Source organism: Stegostoma tigrinum, chromosome 3 (genome assembly GCF_030684315.1).
Source record: "Stegostoma tigrinum isolate sSteTig4 chromosome 3, sSteTig4.hap1, whole genome shotgun sequence".
In the NCBI taxonomy this organism is placed as follows: domain Eukaryota; kingdom Metazoa; phylum Chordata; class Chondrichthyes; order Orectolobiformes; family Stegostomatidae; genus Stegostoma; species Stegostoma tigrinum.
The window spans coordinates 86679809-86686387 of NC_081356.1; the positions used below are offsets into that span (position 1 = coordinate 86679809).

A 6579-nucleotide genomic window follows, 5' to 3' on the forward strand; every position below is an offset into this window, starting at 1 on the left:
GCAAACACAATGGGGTTTCATGACAATTTATGATAGCTGGCATGGTAACTATCACAAGACTAACTTTTTTTGTTTTAGATCATTTATGATACCGTTACAACCCCATTTTCCCTTAATATTTGAACATTTGGCAGTAGCAGTTCCTGAATCTGATCTGTGTGATTCGGATAAATTACGTAAGCAGACAATTGCATGGCAAACAAAGTATAATATGGATACAAAACATTGAATGGGGAGAAAACAGGAACCCGGTATTGAGTTGGATGGAACAAAAACAAAAGTTGCTGGAAAAGCTCAGCAGGTCTGGCAGCATCTATGAAGGAAAAAACAGAGTTAACGTTTCAGGTCCAGTGACCCTTTCTCAAAACAGATGCTGCCAGATCTGAGCTTTTCCAACAACTTTGTTTTTGTTCCTGATTTACAGCATTCGCAGTTCTTTTGGTTTTTATTGAGTTGGATCGTCTGCCATAGCCATATTAAATGGCGGAGGAGGGTCGAAGGGCTGATTGGCCTACTGCCGCCCTTATTTTCTATGAGAGCGGAGCTACTTTCCCTGGGGCTGGCAGCTCGGATCATTTATCAAAACAATTCCCCGCAGCTCGGGGGCCTCTGTCACGACACGTGAAAGCTCAGGAGTGAGAAGAGATTCCCTTGTTCCTTCTCGGACTGCAGCCAATAATCTCAGAGACAATGCCACTGTCCAAAGAGAGTTTTATCCAATTTGAATCAATTTGGCACCACACGGTAAATCTCCTGAAAGGCCGAAATGGGTGAAATTATACTCACTTGGGGGTCAGAAATATTCCCAATTCAGGCCCAAGATGCCCATGAAATAGTACAAATTCGCAGCAATCTTTGCAAATAGTGGTGTATTCCTGGTCCACTTGTACACCTCGGGAGTGCGACAAGTTTTTAAAGAAAGAATCAGCCCGTCTCTCACATCAAAAGCTCAGCTCCTTCTCGAAGGCATCACGGGCGCAGCCATGTTGTGATCGTGCAATAGCCTGCGCAGCAGCGTTGAACTCGGGGATTTGTAGTTCTACGTTCCACGGAATAAGGCGCCATCCCCAGTAGGTGCCAACCGGACTACAACTCCCAGACTGCAGCAGGCAGCGCTTTCGCAAACTGGTAATATGCTACAATTCATCTGTTTACGTAGGAATAGTGGATTACAGTTGGAGTCGAGAATTATCTCCTTGCACTGTAAAAGTACACCACAGTGTAAACACTAATATGCTTATATAATCACTAATATGCTTATGTTGATCATTATGCAAAAATGGAAATTTTAAACGAGTACATGCAAAAGGCCAAGCCGAATCTGGAGAGAGAACCATCATTCATCTGAAGTTACTTTTCATCACAGTTGGCACCTTCTCCCAGTTGGAAAGTCAGGCCTGATTTTTATTCTAGATGGGACGTGACTGTGCCACTGTCTAGGCTGGCTAATTCCTTTGGAGAATTTGATAGTAAGCTCTCTGCTGGAACTGCTTAGGTTGATATGGTGTGGGAACACTCATATTGCTATCAGAAAGGCAGTTTCAATATTTTAACCCAACAACAGCAAAGGAACAGTAAGATAATTGAGGACTGATTCAGACAGAAATGAATCAGTGGTAATACTCCCATGCATCTGCTGCCCTTGTCCTGGTTGGTTGAGCTCACTGGTTTGGAAGGCTGTCAAAGCAGCATTGGTGAGTTGCAGCAATGACCTATAGACAGTACACATAGCTGCCACTTTGTGTCAGATATATCAGATGGGGCGTCATGAACAGACTGGTTCATCATGCAGTTTCAAGCTATCTTGGGGATTGCCATTGACCAGAAATTGAACTGGACAGGTATATAAATACTGTAACTGGAGCAGCAAATCAGAGGCAAATAAATGATTTCCTCATACCACCTACAAAACAACAGGCAGCTATAAGCAATTAACAAGTGCTGTTGGGAAAATGTCAGAGTCTTTTATAGAGGATGTAACAGCAGATCATTTACAAATGCATAATATGAAAAAGCAGAGTCAACATGGCTTCACGAAAGGGAGAACATGCCTGACAAATTTACTGGAACTATTTGAGGAGATAACAGGCAGGATTGAAGGGGATGCAGTTGATGTAATATATTTGAATTTTCAGAAGGTGTTTGATAAAGTACCACACACTAGGCTACTTACTAAGACAGGAGGCCATGGTGTTGGAGGCAGGAGTAATAGCATGGTTAAGGATGGGCTAACTAATAGAAAACACAGAGTTAGGATAGAGCGGGATATTTTCAAGATGGCCAATTGTAACTAGTGGTGTACCACAGGGACCAATGTGGGGCACAATTTTTGTAGTATATATCAAAGACCTGGATAGGGAAAGTGAATGTACTATAGTCAAGTTTGCAAAGACACAAAAATATGTGGAAACACAAATGATGGGGATGACCCAACGAGTCTGCAGAGGGATATATTACAGTTTAAGCGAATGAGGACAGAAAACATGACAGGTAGAATTAAAAAAAACTTGGCAGTTCGGGAAATATGAGTTCTGCACTTCAGCAGGAAGATTAAGGAGCAGAATATTATTTAAATGGGAAAAGACTGCAGAAGCCTATGTACTGAATTACAGAGAACTAGCATCCAAGGTAGAGGTCGATGTTCACCTTTATTTCAAAGAGATTAAAGTATAAAAGTAGGGAGGTTTTACTAAAATTATACAAGACACTGGTTAGACCACAGCTGGAATACTGTGAACGGTATTTTTGACCCTTGTCATAGGAAAAGCATACTGACTTTGGAGGCAGTCCAGAGAAGTTTCATGTGTCTGATACCAGGCTTGGAGGGGCTGTCTTATGAAGAGAGGTTGAGTGGGTTGGGCCTGTACTCATTGGAAATTAGAAAATGAGAGACAACCTCAAAGAAACATGCAAGATTCTTAATGGACTTGATAAGATATATGCAAAAACTTTGTTTCCCCTTGCAGGAGAGTCTCAGATCAGAAGGCATAATCTCAGAATAAGGGGTCACACATTTAAGACAGAAAGGTATTTTTTTCCTTTATGACTCTGTGGAATTCTTTATCACAGAGGGCTTTTGAAGCTGGGCTATTAAGTATATTCAAGGCTGAGACAGACAGAATTTTAATCAGTCAGGAAATCAAGAATTATGGGGAAAAGCAGGGAAGTGGAAGTGAGGATGAGCAGATCAACCAGAATCTCATTGAATGCAGAGCAGATTTAACAGATTGAATGGCCTACTTCTACTCCTTTGTCTTATGATCTTAAAACAGGAGTATGATGCAATACTCCCAACTTGTCTGGAAGACTGCAGCTGTAATACACTCATGAAGTTTGACACCACCCAAGATAAAGCAGCTCATTTGGATACCATTTCCGCTTCCTCCACCACCAATGCACTAGGAGCAGTGGCTACCATCTGCAAGTTGAACAGCAGCAATTTACCAAGGCTCCTTAGACATCACCTCCTAAACCACAACCAATATTGTTTGGAAGGACAAGGGCAGTAGATACATTGTAACTCCACCATCTGCAAATTTTCCTTCAAACCAGTCACTATCATCACTTGGAAGTTTGTTGCCTTTCTTCAGTGTTACTGGATTAAAGTTCTGAAACTCCAATAAAATATTGTGTCTACCTACAGTAAATAGACCACAGCAGCTCACCAGCACCTTCTCTAGATAAGTAGGAATGGGACAAATGTGTGCAAGCCCAGCCAGAGGTGTCCACATCACGTGAGTGAATAAACTAAAAGGTTGTTGGACCTGTAGTCATCCAGGCAAGTGGTCAGTATTCCACTACACTCCTGACTTATACCTTGAAGAGTCAAGAGGTGAGTTACTTGTTGCAGAATTCCTACCATTATCAAATTTGTTTACATTACACTCTGCCCTTTTCAAAGCCATTAACATAAATAGTGAATGACTGAAGCCTTGGGTAGATCCTTGTGCAGTTGACTAGTTACATCTTTCCAACTTTTAAAAGACCCATTAATGTTGACTGCCTTCTATGCATTAATCATTCCTTAATCTATGTTCATACATTACCTCATTATGAGCTCCTATCTTTCTCCTTTCATAGCCTTTTATGTGACACCATATCGAATGCCATCTGGAAATCCAAATACATTACGTCTACTAGTTCCCTTTATCTACTCTGCTTTTTTTCTTCTGAAAGAACAGTTGCAAATTTGTCAAATCTGATTTCCCATTCACAAAACCATCCTGACTGTATTACATTGAATAAAGTTTTATCAAATGTCTTGCCGTTTCTTTCTTAATAATTGATCCCAGCATTTTTCCAACAGTTTTTATTAGGCTGACTAGTCTGTAGATTCCTGCTTTCTGTCTCCCTCCCTTCTTGAACAAGAGGGCTCATATTAGTAGTTTCTCAATCCACTGGATCCCTGCCAGACTCCGGTCAGTTCTGGTATATTTCGACCAATGCATCCACTCTCCCTGCAGCCAACTCCTTTAAAACCCGTGGATGCCGGCCATAGCTCCTGACCATTTGCCTGCCTTCAGTCCCATTAATTTCTCAAATACTTTGTTCCTCATAATACTGTTGCAAGACCATTCCTCTCATTAGTACCTTGCTTATCTCATATTTTTGGGATGTTTATAATGTCCTCCACGCCATCATGGCCAATACGAAATAATCAAGTCTGCACAGCATTGCTTGAAATGTCACTGTACGAACAAAATTTCCCCATTGAATTTTATGGCACAGGAGAACATTTGCTCATTTGTACCTGATTTAGCTCTGTAAGATAATACCATTTCTCTACTCTTTCCTGAGAACTTCTGGTACTTCCTCTCTTCAAATATTGAAACATCATCCTTTCAACAAGTAATTATGTGGCTTTATTGCACCACAGTTTAGACTGAAGTTTTCCATGTTTGAAAGTTCCTGCATTTTAAAAAAAAGTCTTCACTGTTTTGGCAATTACCTTAAAATTATGCTCCATTTTCTCTAACATGTGGATTTTTTTGATCTATTTACAGCATTCACAAGATATTTACGGATGAGAAGAGCTACTTGGCCCATCTTCAATCAGCTATCCAAAAGATTTTAGTTCCCCTTGCAACAAAATTGTTATTTCCATGAACAGTTTGCCAAATTTTGACATTTCTTTGTATTGCCCTCCAATTCCATCAGCTGGTTTGCGACCAGCTGCAAATTCAACCAATTTTTCATTGAATTTCTGAATCTAAGTCATTGATGGAGTTGGAAATAATAGTAGTCAGAAAACTGAGCCTTGAGACATTCCCACAGTGCTTTTCCCAACCCAAAATAATTCTTCCAACAAATACTCATTGTGTTCTACTCTTACGCCAATTATTTATGCATTCCCAAAATTTATCCTATATCCCTACAGCTCAGAATTAACTTAAAGTCTTTACAATGAATTTTTGTCAAATGTTTTTTGAAATTCTGGTTCAGAACATGAAAGGGAATTTTATGTATAATTGTTCCAATCAAGTACATTGCATTTGTTATTGTAATGACAGATATGTGATTCCTGTTTGTTTTAATATGATTTTAGACATTTGATTTCAAACTAGTGGCATATTTATACAGATAACTTTTGTGAAACATTTAAAATAATAGAGTTCTTCCAGATCCGTGATCGAATCCATTATGTGTTAGAGGGCAGCTGAGTAAAAAACTCTGGTGTGTTAACAAAAGATTGCTGGGGTTTACATCCGTGGGTGGGTTGTAAGCATTGAAAGACATTAGCTTGTTTTTGGTTTAGCATAATCAAGGGCTGATTTTAACTTCGACGACCCAGAAACTGAAAGCTTTCAAGGCAGATTTGGAGGACGCATGATTGGGGTCAGAAGCAGATATAGTTTCTCTCCTAAGATTAATCCCTAGCAATAACGCCATTAGGCCATCACCTCCCCCATAATATGATAGAATTCTTCATAAAGTTGGAAAGTGACATCGGTGATTCTGAGACCAGTGTCTTGAATCTATATAAAGAAAACAATGGTAGTACAAGAGATGGCTCGCTATGATAAACTGAGGAACGTTACTTAAAGGAATGATGGTGGATAGGTGAAAGTGGGAACAGGGTGCTGAGTACAATAATCAACCCTGATCCCATTCAATTGCAGACCAGGCTCAAAGGGCCAAATGGCCTATTTCTGTTTCTATTTTCTATGCTTTTGTATTTAGATGGCTTGGTTTGATTGATATTTTCCTTTGGTGTAATTTCATTCTATTTCAGCTTCTAATTTATTGTTAAAGAAATCTGCAACCTTATATGCCTATTGTCAATGAATGACCACAATGTTTGGCTAGGAGTGCTAGTGCCTGGAGCATACATCTTTGATACTACTGTCAGAATGTTGTGAGTGTCCTTAAACTTTGCAGTATCCAGTGCCTTCCAAGTTTCTTGGTATCATATGGAGTGAATCAAATTGGTTGAAGGCTGGTATCCATGATGCTGGGGACTTGAGGAACAGGCCAAGATAGATTATAGAACTAAGATCAGTGCAGAGGCCCAGGGAATGTTCCTATGCCTAAACTGAGAAATGCTCTTTAATAAAAGCACTTTCTCGCAAAATTTTATAG

At 39.9% G+C, this 6579-nt stretch overlaps 1 protein-coding gene across 10 annotated transcripts in view; it reads right to left on the bottom strand.

Annotated features, from left to right (window-relative positions):
• The window catches only part of rgmb (repulsive guidance molecule BMP co-receptor b), a 164965-nt gene extending 163954 nt beyond the window's left edge, over positions 1 to 1011 (bottom strand). For all 10 annotated transcript variants that reach the window (XM_059644733.1, XM_048527501.2, XM_048527504.2 and 7 more), the window contains exon 1: positions 787 to 1011. The gene's annotated coding sequence lies outside the window, so the exon portion shown is untranslated. The remainder of the gene's footprint in view (positions 1 to 786) is intronic.
• Positions 1012 to 6579: the final 5568 nt, after the last annotated feature.